The sequence below is a fragment of the Aethalodelphis obliquidens genome, unplaced genomic scaffold (genome assembly GCF_003676395.1).
Source record: "Aethalodelphis obliquidens isolate GAN/ISIS:26980383/991018 unplaced genomic scaffold, ASM367639v1 scaffold22, whole genome shotgun sequence".
Taxonomy (NCBI): Eukaryota; Metazoa; Chordata; class Mammalia; order Artiodactyla; family Delphinidae; genus Aethalodelphis; species Aethalodelphis obliquidens.
The window spans coordinates 11,922,888-11,943,125 of NW_020837966.1; the positions used below are offsets into that span (position 1 = coordinate 11,922,888).

A 20,238-nucleotide genomic window follows, 5' to 3' on the forward strand; every position below is an offset into this window, starting at 1 on the left:
CGGCGCGTGTGGGGCGAAGCCAGGCGGGCGGTGGCGGCGGCCCCGGTGCAGCCCCGGCCTCTGCCGCCCCCCCCCCGCCCCCCGCTGCCCCCGTCCGGCCCACGCCCAGAGGCCGCCCCGGAGGCCTCCGCCAAACGCCAGGTGAGCTCGCCTGGGCGCCGCCGGGGCGGCGGGGGCCACGCGGGGTCCAAGCCCCCCGCGCCTCCCGGGGGATGGCCACCGCGGCCCCGCCGCCCCATTCCCGCTACCGCTGCTAGCGGTGGGCTCGCTCTCCTGGGGGGGGCGGAGGGGGCGCCCGGCCCGCCTGAGCACGGGAGTCGGGGGAGCCAGGGCACAGAGGGGGCGCGGCGTGAGGGTCCCCGCGAAGTTGGCGCCCACGCGCGCCTGGGCGGGTCTCGCCCGCGGACACTTGCGCGGGGCGCGGCCGGCGAACGAAAAAGGCCCCGGGTTCCAGGTGGCGCGGTTCCGGCCCCGGCGGCCGCCCCCTTCTCCTCGGGGCTCGGGCGGGTGCTGGGAAAGGGGGCCCGAGACATTTAGCGAGCTGCGGGCGGAGTTCGCGCAGCTACTGGGAGCCGGCTGCCGGGCGTCCTCCCTGGGCGCTGGAATCCCCGTCGATGACCGGGATGGGGTGCTCTTATTTATTTTTCTCTGTGATTTTCAAAAACTGCCCCCATCTTAAGGGGAAGTCGCAAGTGAAGGGAGAGGGAGGTGCTCGATGAGAAACGATGCTTAGTGTGTAGAGTTACACATTTCTGGAGCACACTGCTGGTGATACTGGTGTCTTTTCCCAAAAGTCACTTTGATTCAACTTCGATGGGTTTCTCGCAAATGGCAACATTTCGATGGTGAGGGGCGAGAGGAAAAGAGCCGCAGCAGTCCGGCTGATTTGATCTCCAGTGGGATCGATTCAGTGAGCTGCAAGAAGCGGGTCTGAGTTTTCAACCCAGGTTTGATATTCTGTTGAGTTACTTTCCAATATTTCTGCCCCCCAGGTACCTCGCTTCTTCATATTAGGGATGAAGCATTTATCGAGTATGGATTTGGTTGTTTCAGTTTCCTTAAGCAAATTGGGTTCATTCTCCCGGTTTTCTCTTAGTTGTAGAGGAAGAGCTGTATATGCAAATGTATGACAGTGAAGGGTGTATCACCTCTAGTGAGAAATCAGTATGCATGGAATTTTATTCGTATATATGAAGTCTAAACTTCAGTAATGCTCTTCAACAGTTCTCTAAAGAGTTAGCACCTTTGACTTTTAGCACAAAGGCAAAAAAAAAATTTTTACCTTGAGTGAATATTTTGAGGTATAACTTGCCCTCCCCCACCGTGGGAAATCTCTCCTGGTTTTGAAAAAATATTGGCCTAAATGCTGCCTGTGCATGGGTTTGGGATCCTGTGCATTTTCTTGGTTTAGAGGCAGAGAAGACACTCTAACCAAAGGTGAATTACTTTAAATCTTAAGTACTACATATTGTAAGTTGAAGTGTCAGTTGACTGTCTATCCCAAGTGGCATTTTGGAGGGGATCATTGTTGCTTAAAAGATAATAGTCAAAAAAAAAAAAAAAAGTAATAGTCAAGTGGTGAAAGGGTATTCATTTTAAGTTACTTGTTACTTGGCTGTATCATCATAATACTGATTTGGAAACAGTATCTAGTGACTTAAAATAATCTTTAACGTTGTTGATGGGAAAGTATCACTGCTCCCTGTAACTTAAATTTTCATGAGGCAGGCTATCCGTCATTCGTAGATGGAGTCCTGGCGAAACACTTAATAAGTTCATTTTGTATTTTGTTGGGCAGTGCCAGGAATTTTCTGAAGTAATAAGACCAAGAGAGATTAAAAAGACTTTAAAGTTTGAGGTATACCTGAAAATAAACATTTCTGAACATTCTTACCTCAAGTGGTGGGAAACACAGCAAAATTTGAGCCTTTCTGAACTTGAAAAAATCTGCTTTGTCAGCCGCATAACTGGCAATTGCATTGACACAGATTTTTTGTACTGAACATTTAAGCACTCTTTTAATTGACTTTTCTCCATCTCACATATAGTGAGAGAACATCTTTTAATAAATCTTACAAGTGGTTTTCTTTTATACAGTTTATTATATATTCACATGTTCATGAATGTTAAAGTAGAAGAGACTCAAGCTCTATGCCATACTAACATTTCTTCCTTTCCTAGGGAGATCTCTGTGAGCAGAAAGTAGCAGATTTTAAACTCTAAGAAAACTGATTTGGACTTTGCACATGTATGACTTTAGGTTTGGTGATTTACTCAAGTCATTATATTTGTTCTTTGAGAGTATGAGAGTCTAGTTAAGGAATTTTCTTTGAGTATTTATATAATATTAGCCTCTGAAACTATAAAAGATGATGAGAGCTAGCTCTATGGTCTTTACCTTGGTCCTGTAAAACAGGCATTTCGTAATATGCTTTTAGAGCTAGGATTATTTTGGCGGTCTGTGGACCTCAAGGAGTCATGAGTGGGCTTCAGGAGATTCCTGCACTCCCTATGGTTGTGACCTAATCTTTTTTGTGTATGTGTATTTTTCTGGGGAGGGGTCTATAGTTTTATAGGAGAGGTCCTGGGCCCCCCTAATAAGAGATATATGTTTTTATTAAATAAAATGGGAGTTAGAATAATTCTTAAGAGAAAAAAAATAAGAAAAAGTATATCTTTGTGCTCAGTACTTGCCTTTTAAAGTTGTCTTAACCTTGTCATGTGGTCTTAAGTGTGCAAAAGCACTGCCATTTTGTTCCCACAGCAAACTGTTGTCTGTCAGTTGATAAGCCATGCATACACATAAAGGGCTTGACATACTGGCCCTAGGTGCATTGTGGCTGTTTCTCAATTATACTTAAAAATTTAGACCGAATACATTGATGGTCGATAGGCAGAGGCTTGAGCTTGACAACCAGTTCTTGGAGTGAATGGTTCATTCAGTTCCACTCTCTACTGCTCTCCAGCAAAGATTCTGGAAGAAGTGAATTGTATTTTCCTTTCTTTGAACATTGAAGGAAGAGAGGATATTATGAGTGAAGAGAGAGATGAATAAAATGCTCATGGCCATAAAAATAAACTTGCTTCCGGTATTCCTGTGGTCTTTCCCTTTCCCTCTCATTTATTCCTGGTGAGCATTCTTGCCCTTTGCTTTCAAGTTAGAGAGTGGTTAGGAACACAGGCTTTAGACTCGAACCTGGATTTGATTCCCATTTCCTGAGCCAGCCAGCCAGCCTCTCAGAGTCTAGAAAAGATGACCATTAAATGAGATAAGAAAAGCAAAAGGCTTTGCTCAGTCATAGGCCCCTAGTAAGTGCTCAAAGGTGGTAGCCCTTTTGAGGATGGTTTTATCCTCGTCTGTAGAAGGAGATAGCTCATACGTTCTTTCAAAGAGAAAACCTTTAATCATACCCATTCCCACATAAACCTTCTGGGACCATCCTGCTTTCAATTCAGAAAAGCCTTTCACATCTTTCTGGTTATCATGGGTAGGTACCCCAGTATCTATACGTCCTATTAGACCTATCTACTGTTCTTAACAATGGGGTTGCATTCTCTGTTAGGCTGGCAGGCTATGTCTAAATCCTGGGTATGTCAGAGCCAAGCTAATAAGCATGCACCAAGGTTGAGAGCTGTGAACCATTCAAAAACGACTTGATTTTTATGGCCTAGAACAGAGATCAGCAAACTTTCTGTAAAGGATGAGATAGTAAATGTTTTCAACTGCGCTGGCCACCCAGGTCCCCGTCACACCGTCCACCTCTGTCAGTGCATGGAGAAAGCAGCCATAGACAAAAGTGAGCTGGCATGGCTGCATACCAGTAAAACTTTGTGGACACTGATGCTTGAATTTCATATAATTTTTATATGCCATGAAATATTAAAAATTTTTTTTCAACCATTTAAAAATGTTGTGTACAGGCAGCAGCTCATGGTGTGTACAGGCTGAGGCTGGATTTGACCCATACATGGGCCATAGTTTGCTGACCCCCTTGCCGAGAAGACCCGGAAATCCTATAGGTTTATGAAGTCACCAAGCAGCACTCCCCGCAGCCATTTGCCATCTCAAGTATTCAGTGCTTTCGGTATGCAGACTTTATCTAATGCCCCCATCGTCCCCATTAGCATGAGACTCCAGTACAGTTAGTTGTTACTAGTTTTGGTGTGTGGCCTTCCCTTCTTAGCACACGCATTGTACTCACCAGTAAATTATTTATTGCTAAAAATGTTCTCACTTTGCCCAGTTTTCTGTAGAGCTTGATGAGTGAGCCCTGTCCTGTGTGATGGTTTTGAAGGGAATCAGTGCCTTTGGAGCTGTTTTATGCCTCAAGTTCCTGTTACCCTCCCTGTGCCCTGGAAGGGAAGTAATTGATACTAGGCCACAAGCTGCTAAGGAGCCGCTGTTACCTGTATGCAGCCTCCTCCACCCTCCTCTGCATGATGTTTGCTCAAATAAAGCACACAAAGATTCCTCTTGTGTTCTAACCCCTGGAGATTAGCTCCAGGATTGGTGTGTACAGAGCATGTAGATGTATATGTCTGTGTGTAATTTCATCCGGCCGTCACTGAAGCTCTGAGAGTCGCTTCTTCTTCTTTTCACCTTTTCTCTCTCTTGACCGTTTTCTCTTGGCCATTGTATAGGATGCAGATTTGGTGACCTAGTGGTTGCTATAATTGATTATTTTTTACTTCTCTTCCTGCCTTTTAGAATTCTCTACTAATTGCTTGTTTTGCAGCAAATATGTTCTTTTTGGAGTTTAACTTTTCAAAACCACATTATGCTGGAAATAAAACCCACTAATTGGGTGTTTTAGAATTTCCCTCCTCCAAATATAAACCTAATGCAATATCAGAGGCCTGAATTGATACTTTAGATACTTAGTGATAAATTGCAGTTTTAAAGTTCTTGGCCATTTAATCTAAATGTTAGAAATGTAAAGTATGTTATTACGCTTAATATTTAAGGGTTTCCTTCTTTTGAAAAAGGTAAATTTGGTACATATTTTCTGGATGACACGTGGGGCAATATGAATCCAACAAAGTCATGAAATAAAATGCGAAGCCAACATCTAGGAATTTATCTTAAAGAACCAGTCAGTCAAGGGTGCATAGATGTGTGTGCCAGACTCCTCACTACCCTGGTTTTTGTAATAGCAAAACACAGAAAGTAATCTGAATGCCTATTAATAAAGGGTTGATTAAGTCAATTAGAGCCTATCCATACAGTGAAATAAAATACTGTGCAATCTTTAAACAGGATGATGCAAGTTGATATTTATTGGCATGGGAATGATGTTTAGGAGAACAGAGGATAGCATGAGAATATGTTTAATGTGTGATTTTTAAGGTGGATGAAAGCCCTGTGTATAGAAACCTAAAAGCAAGTATCTGGAAGGACGTACACCAAATACTAATAGGAGCTTGTTACCTCTAGGTAATAATATTGTGGATGATCTTTTCTCTTTATGCTTTTTTTTGTTTGTTTATTTGTTTTAGGTAGCATATGCTGCTTTTATAATGAGGAAAAAATTATAAAGTTATTAAAGAATAAACATACTAATGGAAAACATCTCCTATATGTGGCTAAATGAGGCCTCATTCCCCGAGATGACCAATTTCCCTCATGGTCTGTGTTGTATTGAATGAGAAGTGAAATATGCTTTCTCAAATGCCTTTTAAAATGTTTTCTATATTACTAATAAGCAAGAATATTTTCCAGACTCTTCCAACAGGAAAGAAAAAATTCCATACAGGACTAAATAAATATCAGTTTTTAGAAGAAACTCACTGAAAACACAGACGCATAGGCATTGATAAAGAGAGTATGCTGTGCCTCATTTCTTGTTGTGAAGGATTCTTTTCCCCCTGTTGAAATTCTTATAAAACTGTAAGGAATTCATATGTATGGAGGGAGTCCAGGCTAGTGTTTAAAAGCATGAGCTCCAGCACTTCCTGTGTTGCTCTTGTCCAGTTAGAACTCAGTCTCCTCATCTGTAAAATGTGGATAATACCATGCTAAGCTGTTGTGAAGATTAAATGATTAGTGCTTAGCAGAGTGCCAGATACTTAGCAGTATCCAAGGAGGAAGATGGGTGGGAGGGGTGAGGGCATAATAATAACAGCAATGATAGTGATAATAGTGCTGATAATGATAATATTAGCTACTAATATTTCCCCTCTTCTACATATAGGTTTGCATGAGGGCAGAGCCTTGTTTGCTGCATTCATCAGCCTAAACCCTCTAACCAGACCAGTTACCTTGACCAAGACAGGTGTGTGGTCTAGTTTCACCCAGTCATGCTCCCTTTACCCTGGTATCACTATCAAAAAAAAAGAAGAAGAAAAAGGAGTGCTCAGGGGCTCACAGGCATAGAGTTGGTGCTCCGTAAATAGTTGTTGAATGGATGGTAACCTAAAGCAAGCATTTTCTCTAGATAGTATGTGGTGAGCTTTTAAAAGAGGGTTTTTCTCATTTTTCAAGTTTATATGGAAGGCGGTTCCAGGCAGAAAAACTGTTAAAGGGAGAATCTGTTTTGAGTTCTCTAGTTTTTAAACTAAGTTTTTAGACAAAGCAATTTTGCTTCATTTTTCTTCTCTTAGCCAGTTACCTTCAATTCCAGCTCAACCCTGTTTGTACCTGCATCCTTGTGGTATAACTATGATAACTGGAGAAAATTTTCACTTTATTTTCACCTAAGTTAGCTGGGCTTTGGAGTATGTTCTACCTCCTGCCTAAACCTCTGTGTTCTGACTGAGGTACATTTCATTGTTTCTGTGGAATTAGAAGCAGTGACCTGGCTGTAAAGAATGAGAAGTGTAACCACATCTGCCTGTGACAGTTATTTGGAAACACTGGAGCGTTGAGTTCCTTCCTAGGAAACTTTAGGAAATGCATGGAATAAAAGAATGTAGATATATTATGATAATTCATGAAGCACATCTATCAGTTATCTATTGCTGAGTAATAATAACCCTCTCCAAAATTTTGTGGCTTAAAACAGTGATCATTTTTTTGCTTACAGTTAGGGCAGGGCAGTTCTTCCACAGGTCTTGAGATCAAATTCTGAGATCAAATTCTAAAAGTTAAGGAAAGTTAATCTCTATACCAGTGCTTCTTAAACCCCTTGCTAAAGACACTTGCATGGGGCAGGGAGAGAGAGTGAGAAGTGGGAGGAAGCAGATCTTTAACAATCTCGAAAGAACAATCCATTATCTTAAAATTCGACATGAATTTTGTATTCTACTCCATGATGCATGCCTTTGTTTTACCATAAAATTAAGTCTAAATTACTTGCCAATCAAATTACATTTTATCTCCCAAATCTCTGAGAAAATTGCATCTTCTAGACTCAAAATAATGACTAATCAGCTAAAGGTCTTCGGTTGTAAGCAACAGAAACTAAATCTGGCCGCTTTAAGTGAGAAAGGAGGTTGCTGGAAGGATGTGGTGTAGCTCTCAGCATTGACAATAGAGCTGAAGAACCAGACCTCAGAATGGATCAGATCCAGAGCAGCTTCAGGGATCCACGTAGCGGGACTCGGTGGAGAGTGTCCTCGGCGTGCCGGACTTCATAACTTCTCCAATTGTTTTTAACCCCTCTCTCTACTGAGTGTGTCTCTCTCAGGCTCAGACTGCATGCTGGCAGGTGCCTTGGTTCCTGCCTCACCAAGAAAGTACCTTTTGGGGCGATTATCATTCCTCAGCAGGGGGGAGTGGACGCAGGGCTGGTAAAACCACAGACGTCCACGGTCTAAACATTTGTGGGCCTCTGTGTGTGCATTACTTTGTGCATTATCTATCACATTTAATACTTGCAACGCTTCTTTCCCTCCCAATCCTACATGCCTCTTAAACCCCAGTTTGAGACACAATCTTGTGGTTCCACACCACCTATTTCCATTTCAGCTAATCTTACCACTGTAAGTGCAGTAACATATTTATCCATTTCTTATGTGGTAATCTTTTATAAAACAGTATGCATTTCCCTGATATTTTAGAAGAAAAGCACATGGACTGTAATTTAACCATTTTTTGGTAACAGAGTCCCTGTGAAGAACATTTTTACCCAATGCACAGTGATCCCTTCAGGACACAGTGAGATAAATACTGTTATTGGCCTCTGCACTAAATGTCCCAAACTGCCCTGCGTTTGTTTCTGTCTCTTGAAATGTCTAGCTGCTTTCATTGTATTCTTGCTGATACCTTAAAATAAACATTTTAGACCTTCTAGCTTATAAGCTGAAGGGACAATCTATGTTTATATAGCCTTTAGAGTATAAGTTAAACCATGCTTCAATCAGTAAAATGTGCAAATATAATGTGATTTTATTCAGAGCATTTTCACATATTTTCCTGTTTTATACCCTCATCTTTTGAAGTCAGAGAAGAGCATATTTCCCCCTGTTTTTTAGCTGAGAATATGGTTTAGAAAAGGTAAGCAGTTACCCTTGCAGCATATGACTGTTGGCAGGAGAACCCCTGGGTACTTTGACTACCCATGCCTTTGCTGAGGGCAGTTCTAGAATGGTGGTTTACCAATTGCAGAAGCCCCTTATCCGGTTACTCAAGGTCCCACACTGAATTAGAGATGCGTGAACCTACGATTAACCTCTTACTGTGGGCACATTGGTGTGTAATGGAGGTATCTAATGGTTTCCTTGGTCATTTGCAGCCGCTTTTGTTTACTGTTGCTTTGGAGTCCCAGCGTCTTTTTATTTCCCCACAGATAACCAGTTGAGAAGCCGCTGATTTACCCCACCTCATCTTCCCATGATTAGCTGGTTTTGAAGTACCTCTTGGAGCCCTTTAGTCTGGCCTTTTTTACTTCCCCAGGATGTAATTACCACCTTTGGTGTAGTCACTTGTCCTCCCAACCCCTGGACTCTTCTTTTAAATGGTCTGCCCTGTTTTCTGCTCTTCAGGTCCATCACTACAAGAGATTTTGAGAGGAGCACTTGACGGACGCTTTTGTTTAATTAAGTCTCCAGACAGTGTTCTGTTAACAATAGGGTTGTATGTTAGGCCTTTTCCGCCTCAGTTTTAAAGTTTCATTGTCGTCTGAACCATCAACATGATCATAATGGCAATACGGTGGTTCTTGTTTGGCCATAGAGACGTCACAAGACCTTTCTGTAGCTTTAGAACCTCATTTTAGCATTTAACACTAGTTTTTAAATTATCTCTCTTTCTCTAATTTGTTTCAGGCACTGATTTCTACAGCTTTTAAACATGTTCTGTTAACAACAGTAGTCAAAAATCTAATTTTCTCATGGTCTCTTGCATTTCTAATTTGTATTATGGTCTCATTTTTGCAGACATTTTGAACCTTTAGGATCCTTGAACTTAATCGTGAAGAGTGCTAACACAGTTCTGTATTGAAAAATGCATACTTTTCATTGCTTTGTATTTTATTCAATTTTTTATCCTTAAGTTTTAAAGTACTGAACACAAAAGGAGATTAAATATCTCCTCTTAGCTGCTCTTAAGAGGAGATATTTAAGACTCTAGTCTCTGCTCCCTGTACTCCTCACCCTGTTGATTATTATTGTTCTGGTAGTTATAACTATAAATCGAAGTTGGAAAAGAGACCATTTGCCATTACATTAGGACAGTTTAAATGGAGTCACTTGTTCAAATTTACTAGCTTCCTGAAGCTAGTAAAGATGTTTATGGTTTCTAAGATTCCTTGTTAATTTATTTCAACACAAGACAGTGAATAATACATGTTTAGCTATTATAGATAACGAGAAAGGTAGCTCCTAGAAAGCTAGTACATATTCCAGCTTTCTGTTTAGAACTATAAATGGCACTGAATTGAAAAATCAGTTGTCATAGTAAACAGCAGTGATGATGTCGTAGTAGGCAGGTTTCTGAGTGTGTCTGTTGCTTTAGCTGACTGCCAGCAACGATTAGCTTTCTTTTCCAGAGAGCTGGTGTCAAGTGTTAATCAGCTATAGACTGGAAAGTTTTTACTGGCTAACATTTGTGGTGCAAGAAACACCAGTCTGTGTTTTATCTGTAGTCTCTTAGACATATCATTGCATATGATATCATGCATATGATATTGCGTGGTATTCTTACAAAAAGAAACAGTTCCATTTTTCGTCTGTATTAGGAGTGCTTCAGAGTATGAAAATAGTGAATTTTGACCTTGAAGAGTCTAAATTATCTCAGTTAAGGTTGTGATGTGTCCCAGAAAAAATTTACACATTAAACCCAGTTCATCATTCTTGTTTTTTACATTTAGAGTAGTTTCTTAAATTGAAAACATAGTTCATAAAAAGTAGTATTGAAAATCTTAAAATACACAAAAGCTAAGAAATGTAACTTGGATTTTGAGTTTCAAGAATTACATAAACTTGGTTCTTACAGAAAGCTGAAATTCCAGAATGCTTATAGGGTTTTTGTTTAATAATTTTTCCCTGATTTGCATAAGTCAGAGGTGTTTGTAGAAAATTTGGAAAATTTCACAAATACACAGAAGGAAATAAAAGTTACTCATACTTCTACTACCTAGAGATACCACTATTAACATTTCATGTATGTCCACCTAGCTGCTTATAGAGTTTGCCAATAAAATATCCTTTGAAATGAACACTTAAGGGTAACAAGTGTTAGAAATGGATACACTACAGTGAGAACCAAGTTTTGTTAATCCCACTGCTTCTCAATGTTTCCTTCAGGCTGAAGAGAGAGGCCTCCCCCCTGGGGTGGGACATGAGAGCTATCTCGCTCTTTGGCCAGCTTTCGCTGAAGTGTAGCAGAGCATCTTTTCTGCAGACTGTAGTGTATCTGCCTGTCTTTATCTTAGCAACTCTTGCTGTCAGCTCTGAATGCCTGCTGGTTGCAGAGGGAGACATTTGGAGTCTTTGTTGGAGTGGCTTGTTGACTTAAGCCCCATGGATTCTTATCAACCTCCTAGAAGGATTCTTTCAATCAGCTCTTGATTGGTCAGAAGAATGCCCCAATATTCAGAAATATAGTAACCTCCAGGGTAGTCCTGCCAAGTGAAAGCAAGGTGGAGTGTTTAGAGACTCCCAGGTGATTTCAATTAACATCTAACCTCAAATCCAGTCGCCTTGGTAAAAAAATCTGAAGGAGCTCAGAGCAGATTATGGTATAAGCATATGCCAGTCCTTGCCATTGGAAAAGTGCTAATCTGGTCAGCTGTGTTAAAGAGACAAGCGAGGCTGAACGAAGCAGAATTTCTCATCCGGTTCATCTTTTGCCTAGTGCAGACGTACCCTGTGAAAGAGAGAAAGAAGGAAAGGTCACAGGCAGGTGGCTAGTAATACAAGATGGTTGGCTTTTCTTTCTGTGTGCCTTGGCTAGTGGTAAGCAGATCCTCAGGTCTGAGAAAATAGCAAAGTGAAGTGACACACAGGACAACTTCCCCAGGCAGTGATACAACTTCTGGGTATTCAGTGTGAAAATACAGTGCTGACTTTGTTTCCAAAGCTCTCAGGGAGAGGAAACCCAGGGAGAAATAGGAGGAGGTGGCATCTCTTTGTAAACATTTTATTTTTCACATGTAGCAGACTCCTGCCTAGAGAATTGTTAAGTGTCAGCCCCTCCATTCTGCCAGCTGTTTTTCAAGAGCGCCCTCTCATGTTCTCTTGAACTGACCAGTTTAAAAGGTGTCACTTCTGCCTGAGAAACCTAAGAGCTTACATGCAGTGCTTGGTGTGAAGGAATTGCTCTGGAAAATGAATAACCTTTGTGATAACTGCTCACATGCAAAGGAGGGAGACTGCTGGTTTTACAAGTCTATGGTTTGAATTCTTAGTTCTGGCTGGAAACAGAGTCCAACTCTGATGGTTCAGGACTTTAATGAAGGGGTTATTTTCAGAGAGTGGGCAGAGTTAAGGGTGACATGGGGTTCCTGTCACCCAGAAACTAACAGCAATGGGAAGCTGTTATCACTGCTAGGTCCAAAGGAGCAAAGAGAAGAAATAGCATTCATTCCTGGAGTCCAAAGAGAGAGCTAGAGCCAAAGAGGAGGGGCTGTCTGACAGGCGCAATAGCCCTGGAGGGATTCAGCCACTGCCAGAAAATGCAGCCCAGACCGGGGAGAGAATAAAGAAGCAATACTCCCCTCCTCCACTTTCTTTCCTCCCTCTTTGATCTCCTTCCAGTGCCTTCTATTGGCCAAACCCACCTGGAAGCCTGACTGCATGAACCTAGTGATGCTACCCATAGAGGTCAGCCTCTGGGGCACAGAGCAGGGCCAAAATGGTGGAAAATTGGTCTGGGGATGGAAAAAGGATCAAACAGAAAATTACTAGCACACCCTAGTAGCATATTCATAATCCCAGTTTCATCATTTTATCTTATCATCCTCATCTCCTGAAATCCCAAAATAAACCCTCAAGTATATGAGCTATTGGTTATGACTCAGTTCTGTCTTTTAATATAAGTAGCCTAAACAGTTACCCTACCCTTATCAGAGTTATTAAATATTCAAAGAGAGAATCTGAACAGTTCTCAGAAGAATTGGAAAATCACTGAAAGACCTTCTGTTGGGGCATTTTGTTGTTGGTTAAAATTAAACTAAGATTAGAAAAAATGCATGCGAACTGTACAAGTGATTTATCCTAAAATATAAAAATTGTAATTTCAGTCACACATTGGTGAGATGGGTTTTTGTTGTTAAAATTAAGCTGCAAAAGGAAAGCAGAACTTTTTTTTTTTTTAATCCTTGCCAATTATCCCTTCAGATCTATTTCACTAAGGTAGGGTGAAGATTCTTACTCAGGCAATCTAGAAATAGAAGAAGAGATTTTTAGCTGTTAAAAGAGGATATGTTTCAGTCCATAACTATTGAGTATTTGGCTTTGAGAGATAGAAAAATAAATAAGATATTTACTCTGCTTTCCAGAAACTTATGACCAAACAGTGAAAAGAGGTTCACACCCATCTATAATAATCAGCAATAGGAACTTTAATAGAAGCATCAGCTGTGGACTTAGAAAGAGGGAGAAGTGGTTTGTCTTTCCCAAAGATTCTTTCATATGGCTCATAAATATTTATCAAAAGTATACTTGCTGTGTCCTAGAAGTACAGACGATAAAAAGATACCAAATGGCCCTGACCTCAGGGAGCTGGGGTCAGAATAAGCATTTTACTACTGTTTCATCAAGGGCAGCCAATCATTTGATGCCTTACCATTGCCTCAGTGATGGATGACATCGAGAATCCTTACCATGTTCTACCGTGGTCCTCTGATCTGGCCCCACCTACCTGTCCAGCCTCCTCAGGTGCTCTGGCTTCTTAGTTCCTCGAATGTGACATGCTTTCTTAGAGTCTCTTCACTTGAGTTTCCCTTGCCTGGAGAGCCTGCTGCCACCCTCATCTCTGAACACCTCTTCTGTCTCCTGGACCCTCCTGGTCCCAGTTTAAATGCCACCTCTTCAAAGAAGCCTTCCCGACCTTCCAGACAAATTCCAGGGATCTTGTTACTTTCTGTCAAACCCATATGTATTCAGGTACCCTGCTTTTACTCCTTCAAGCACCTTTCCACTTATTTGTGTAAAGTTTCGATGGCTATCTTCCTTAGCAGAATGTAAGCAGCATGAGAGCAAGGTACCTGTCTGTCTGTTTCACAGTTATGTCCTTAAGTGCCAAGCATGGTGCTCAATAAAGAGTTGTAGAAGGAAGGAAAAAACTGGTTTCAAGCCCTGGCCCCTACCACTCACCAGCTCTGCGACCTTTGTTATTTCACCACTTGGAGACTCAATTTCTTATCTGTAGAATGGGGATAATGGTGATAATGGCACTTAGTATGTGCTAGGCACTGTGCTTTATTGGTCTTATCTCCTCCATTAGTTCTCATCGGGAGAGGTGAACTGATTTGCTTGAGGTCACATAGTTTGTTAAGTAGAAAACAGGATTTAAATCCTGATCTAATTCCAAAAACTGATTGCTCTTCTCCAGGCCTGTGATTGTCCTGGGGGTAAATCCAGGAGGGGAGAAGGTCCTTGATACGGGGTAGTATGGATGCCCAGGTTGGGAATGTTAACATGAATGAGGAGGCCAGCTGGAGATCTCTTAAACCAGTTTTAGGGAATCAGTGTGTGTGATTAACTCCATTTAGATGGAGAGGTAATGACTTGAGCCCTGAAGAAGCTAGCTGCATCTAGAAGTGGACTGTAGTGTGAACGCCCTGAGGCAATCACTGGGGCCAAAGAGTGAGGCGCCTTGCAAACTGAGCCAGGGAGTTGCTACTTTCTGTAAAATGCTGTAGGGGAGACCTCAATGGGTTTTATTTATTGAAAATATTTTGGAAGTAGGAAGTCTCGGTTTGGAGTCCCTTTGCGGGCAGAAGTGTCCAAAGCCCTCTCAGTTTGCATCTCTGTAGCAAAGGATACATTTTAGCTGATTCTTTCATTCCACTGTAGCACCCAGTGCAACAGTGTTTGAAAAGGAAGCACCAGTGTGAGGTAAGGGACGGATGTTTATGTTCAGTTGTTTGATATAATTCTGTTATTGTTGCTTATGGTTTTTCTGTAAGAGTATGCCTAGCCCAGATGGGTGGCACCTGTGCACAAGTTACTTCGCCTCTCTAGCCTCAGTTTCTCATTTGGAAATTAGGGACAATTAAAATATCTATTTCATAGGCCTGGCGTGCTGCATCCACATAGTGTCTGGCACAAAGTAAGCTTTCAGGCATTGTTAGCTGTTATCGTTGTTAATATTTCCTGTCCATTCTGGTCCGTGCCTCTTGAATGAATGGGCATCGTTTACTTATCAAAGACAGGTTGACTGGGGCATAGGAATTGACTTTTTTTTTTTAAAGATCATGATTTTAGGGTTTACAAAGATAGTAAAAGTGGCAATGAAAAAAAGGCAATGGCACACCCTAGTTGGACAGTCCTAGTGTTTCCTAGATGTGATTATGATGAAACGTAAAGCGTGAACACAGGCTAATTCTTACAGAATCCATAGTGTGGGCTGGGGCTTTGCTTTCCATGCATTCTCCCTGATTATAGATTGATTATATCTATTTTATATAGATTGATTATATCTATTTTACAGATAGGAAGTTATGATCTTTTCTAAGATGTTATAAGACAACTCTGGAAGTAGACGCTAAACCATGTGCTTCTCCAAACTGTTTTGTGCCTTCAGCATTGTCAAGGCCTGACTTACCTTCCAACAACTTCAACAACTCTGCTGGGAGGGCAAAATGGGAACAGAGCTAATTTCTTTTGAATCTGTAGGATTAATTGGAAGCACTAGGCATAGTGTGCTGTCTAGTGCACAGAAGAGGCTCAAGAAATGTTTACTGAATATAAATCTTAATCAGATTGAGTGAGAAAAAGATGACAGAAAATCAGTATTAGGTGCTGGCTCCAGCCTATTTTCTATTTAAAAAAAGGCGGGGGTGAGGTCACTAACTATTTTACTAGCATAGTCTGTTTACACAGACTAATGGCTGGCGTCTGAGGTGAAGAATTTTCCTGTGTGTGTTGCATGTGCTTAACTCCATTCTGTGCTGTTCAGTTATCTGTGGAAATCTGTTTGTTTCCCATTAGGAAACCCCTGATGCCCAGGAAGCTCCTAGCTCTGTCCTTGTGTTGGGCTGATTAGTTTAGTCTCAGTTAAGATAAACTATGTGTAACCTTAAAATATTCAGACCATAAATAGGAAGGTGTAGCTGCTGTCATTGGTCATCATCAATGTATTTCATAGATAGATCTGACTGATATTTCTATTTTCCTTTAACTCAGGTAATTAAGAGCTGACATAAAGGAAGTACCATATAATGGTAATGGGGGGGAGGGAGAGAAAAGAGGAGACCTTCTTGCATTTAAAAAAAAAAAGTTCATTCTGTTTCTCCACCGCCCCCCCCCCCAGCCCAGCCCCGCCCCGGAACTTTCTTTGCAATAAGGCATTTATTGTCATATCAAACCTGAAAGTTTGGCCAGTCAGATGGTAGTTTGATTACTAAGCATCCTCTTCATGATTTAGCATGTTATACCACAAAGTGAAGATACTTAATGGGATAATTGTGTTGATTTACTATGCAAGTAGTTCATACAGAAATTTAAAAGTGTCAAACATTAAAAGACTTTGATAAGCCCCAATTCCCATATCTTGGTTTCTAATACCATTTCCAATAAAAGGAACGACGACACGTGACTTAATTCTATGGCTGGGGCAGGGAATAAGCAAGATGAGCCTGGAGGGTATTCTGATGCCAGAAAGCAAGAAAGTGATGAAACAAAACACACATACATAACACACAATGAATGATGAGGTAGTCAAAGGGACACAGGAGCCTGAAAGAGTGCCCAGTGGTCACAGCTGGGATGATTTAACTAAATAATGTAGTTTTAAATTATAACCCAAGATATAAAATAAATATAAAATACATAATGTACCTATAATAAATACTAATAAAATATATATAACCAATATGTAATATATATATAGCAAAATAATAATGTAAAGCACATACCCCTGAGTCCATACTGATACAAATAAATGATTGAATAAGTAAAGCAAATTAGAACAGATAAATTTTCTGTGTGGAAGAATTCCAAACGATTTTTGTCGATAATCCCCTGAAAGGAAGTGTAACATAACTGCCCATCCCTTAAATGTGGGCCTTGCACAGTCACTTCCTTCCCCAGAGTACAGTATGGAAAGAGGAGGGAGAACCTTTACAGGGGAGAAACCTGACAGACACTACCTCAGCCAGTTGATCAAGTTAACAACAGTGACAAATGTACACTTGACATGACATAACAAGGGTGGCACTTGAGCTTTGTGGTCTTCCTCCCCCAATCCAAGAATCTCATTATAATCCTGAGAAAAACATTGGACAAACAATTCAACACTTTCTCAACAGTACTCCTCAAAACTGTTGTCAAGGTTATCAAAAAAGGAAAGTCTGAGAAACTGTCACGTTCTAGAGGAGGAGAAGGGAGACATGACAACTAAATGTAATGTGATATGGATGGGATCCTGGAGTGGAAAAAGGACATTAGGCAAGAACTAAGGAAATCTGAATAAAGTATGGACTTCAGTTAATAGTAATGTGTCAGTATTGGTTCATTAGTTATGACAAATATGGCACACTAAGAGGTGAACCATAGAGGAAATGGGGTGGGGTGTATAGGGACTCTGTTTAATCTTTACAACTTCTCTGTAAACTTAAAATCATTCTAAAATTAAAAGTTTATTTTAAAAAAAAGACTGTGGCAAAGATTAATCTATAGTTCAAGTTTAATTTTCATCATGCTGGGAGCCTGAAGTAAATAAAACAGCCCATGGTGTTCTAGGCTGATTATGGTGTAAAGTGGGGCAACTTCCTTGCTGTTGTCTTGTAAAGCCATGACAGTTTGTTTGCAGAATCAGAGAATGCAGTATTTCTAAATGTTCTCTTGTGGAATTTCCTACTGGCATGACTTTCTTCCCCCTTTGCTTCTGCCCAGTAGCAGTCCCTTGAGTGGCATTTGCTGTCCTAGTTAATCAGAGGGTAGGAGAAATGAAAAACTCTCCTCTTCCCCCTCCTACGAAGTTTCAATGGGCACTGGAAATGTAGGTCAAATTGCATCACTGTAAGGAAGGTACTTATGAAGTGCTGCCAGCCTCTCTTTAGATTCCGAGTCATGATGAACCAGTGTTGAGCCAGCTTAGGTGTGAGATACAGGGAATCGGGGAGTCATGTTTTTGATGTAGTCCCAGAATGTTACATTTTAGTCAGTGATAAAAAGATCTCTGTCTAAAGCCCTAGTGAAAATAACTTACACTGGCTTTAATTTGCATCTCCCAGCTTCTGGAATTCTTTTTGTCTCATTTATTATTGGCACATTGCAGCAATTTATATTAATTTAGCCAGAGAGATGTTTGAATTGTAGAAATGATTGCCATGTGTACATAAGAAAATAAATCTTATATTTGATAATCACATAAGTCTAATGCATTTTGCAAATTGCATATAATCATATGCTCATTGGGATCTTGATATCACAAATAGGTTGTTATATTTAAAGTATACTATTTCATGGCTCTTTATTTTTTTAATGGCAGAGTCTTGCAGATTTTAAAATAAGTCTTTAAATACATGCTCTTAGTTTTTACATATTGTATACCTCCTGCCCTTTGTAAGACATCCAGATGTTGGCTGCCAGAGTGGTCCATGTTACATTGTCCTGAACAGTATGTATCCTGACAGCAAAACCAATTCTAAAACCTACTCCATTTTCACTCTCTCCTTGCCTCTGTCAAGATAATTGGTAGTTCATTTGTATACAAAATGGAAAATCAGATGATAAAATATATTTGCATAGGCTTGGGTATTATTTATAATCTTATAGGATGAATAAATTATTCTGTGAAATATATTTATAGTCCAACATTTAGCTGTTTCTTTAACTTTGAAATAATTCAAGATTCACAGGAAATTGTGAAGATAGTACAGAGAGGTCCTGGTTGCTCTTCACCTAGTTTCTCCCATTGATTACATCTTACCTAACTATAGCACAGTAGCAAAGCCAGGAAATTGACATTGGTATATAAGGTATGGGTATAGTTCTGTGTTAGTTTATCTCATCTGTCGATGCATGTAACCACTACAGTAATCAAGGTGCAGAACTATTCCATCGCTGCAAAAATCTCCCCTGTGCTGCTTCTTCCGAGGCACAGTCATTCCTGTTACCCTCACAGTCTCTAACTCCTGGCAACCACTAATCTGTTCTCCAACTCTATAATTTTGTAGTTTTGGGAATGTTACATAAATGTGATCTTTTGAGATTGGCTTTTTTCACTGAGTATTTTTAAAAGACTTTTATTTTAAAAATAATATTTATGTTAAACATTTTTAAGGAATATTTATTTTTAAAAGAAGTTATCATCCAGAGTTTGATTCACGAATTTTCAAACCTGTGTTTTTCTGGCTTGGGTGTTGTATACTCTGTGTTGCTATATTTGAACAGCAGCAGAAGTCGTACGTGCCGACGTAATAGCTGATCATAGCATTAACCTTATTGCCTGCCGTTAAGGATGATACGGAGAAGTTAAAGGGAAAATTACTCCGGGAGAAGCCAATTTCATCAACAAAGTAAATATTACAATTGATTACTGAGCAGGAGTAAGAAGTCCAAATATATACTTTAATTGTACCAAATACAGTAACTGACCCACATTCGTGTTCCATTTCATCCTGAAAGAACTCTTTAAAGAAGAGAGACTTTTTGGAACAGGATATTTAAATGAACAACAATTGAAATATTTACATTAATTAGCTAATGTAAAGATCGTGTCACAGAATTGCTATATGTGGTTATTGTGAAATATCACCATAAGAAAGCCAGTATCTTTATCGTGTTAATGAGATTCTTTGGAAATGGAGTCCTGTGTGTAAATGAAGGCTGGGAACAAACAGCCTCCAAAGGAACAAATCTTCCTCAGAATCCGGTGTGTTGTTTTTGAACAAAATATTAAAAATACTCTGCGAGCTGTAGGAGGGCGCCTTAGTGTTTGGCTACAAATAATGATACCATGGCTCTAGGGAATCCCATGTGGCCAGACCTACAGAATTGTAATTGAGCAAATAGAAGGTGGGTCCCAAGGCACCATTCTGAGCTCACTGGTGGTGAAGGTGAAGGAGTGAGCCCTGCTCCTCGGCTTGCCCAGAGTTCCTGTTCCTGCACAGATTTTTACAAATGGGATACTCTTGTAACTGGTGTTTGATCTCCATTTGACTCTAGCTCCTGACGTTTTAGACAGTCTTCCTCCCAGACAGGAAAATATTCTTTGTAATTAAAATCAGCCTCTATTTACTGACAACATTTTACTTTTTTTTTTCTTCAAGTAGCATTTGACCCTACTTAAAGTAGCTATTGGTATGGAGGAGAAGGGAAACAATCATTTATCGATCATTGAACGTATGCCAGCCACTGTACTGTGTATGTACATTTACACATGTAATTATAGTATTGAAAAATTGCATTAATGATACTCATTAAGTGATGGGTCTGAAATAAATAGCATACTAAGTAACTCTTCATAGCAAATAAGCCATTTTTCTTGGTCAGGTATACCTAAGAGGCCTGTGGCCCAAAACACTATCTATCTATATCTATATAGATATATATACACACACGCACATTATATAGAGATAATTTAAAGAATATATATCAATTAATCAACTTGTATATTTATACAATGTGTGAAGTGATACAGGATTTAAATATAAGATATAAGATCTACCTATAGATCTTATATCTAAG

At 40.3% G+C, this 20,238-nt stretch overlaps 1 protein-coding gene across 1 annotated transcript in view; it reads left to right on the plus strand.

Moving 5' to 3' along the window:
- The first annotated feature begins 11 nt into the window (after positions 1-11).
- ATXN7 (ataxin 7) overlaps positions 12-20,238 on the plus strand; it is a 129,399-nt gene continuing 109,172 nt past the window's right edge. Inside the window, 2 exon segments of the mRNA XM_027121307.1 lie at positions 12-141; positions 6,192-6,272. The gene's annotated coding sequence lies outside the window, so the exon portion shown is untranslated.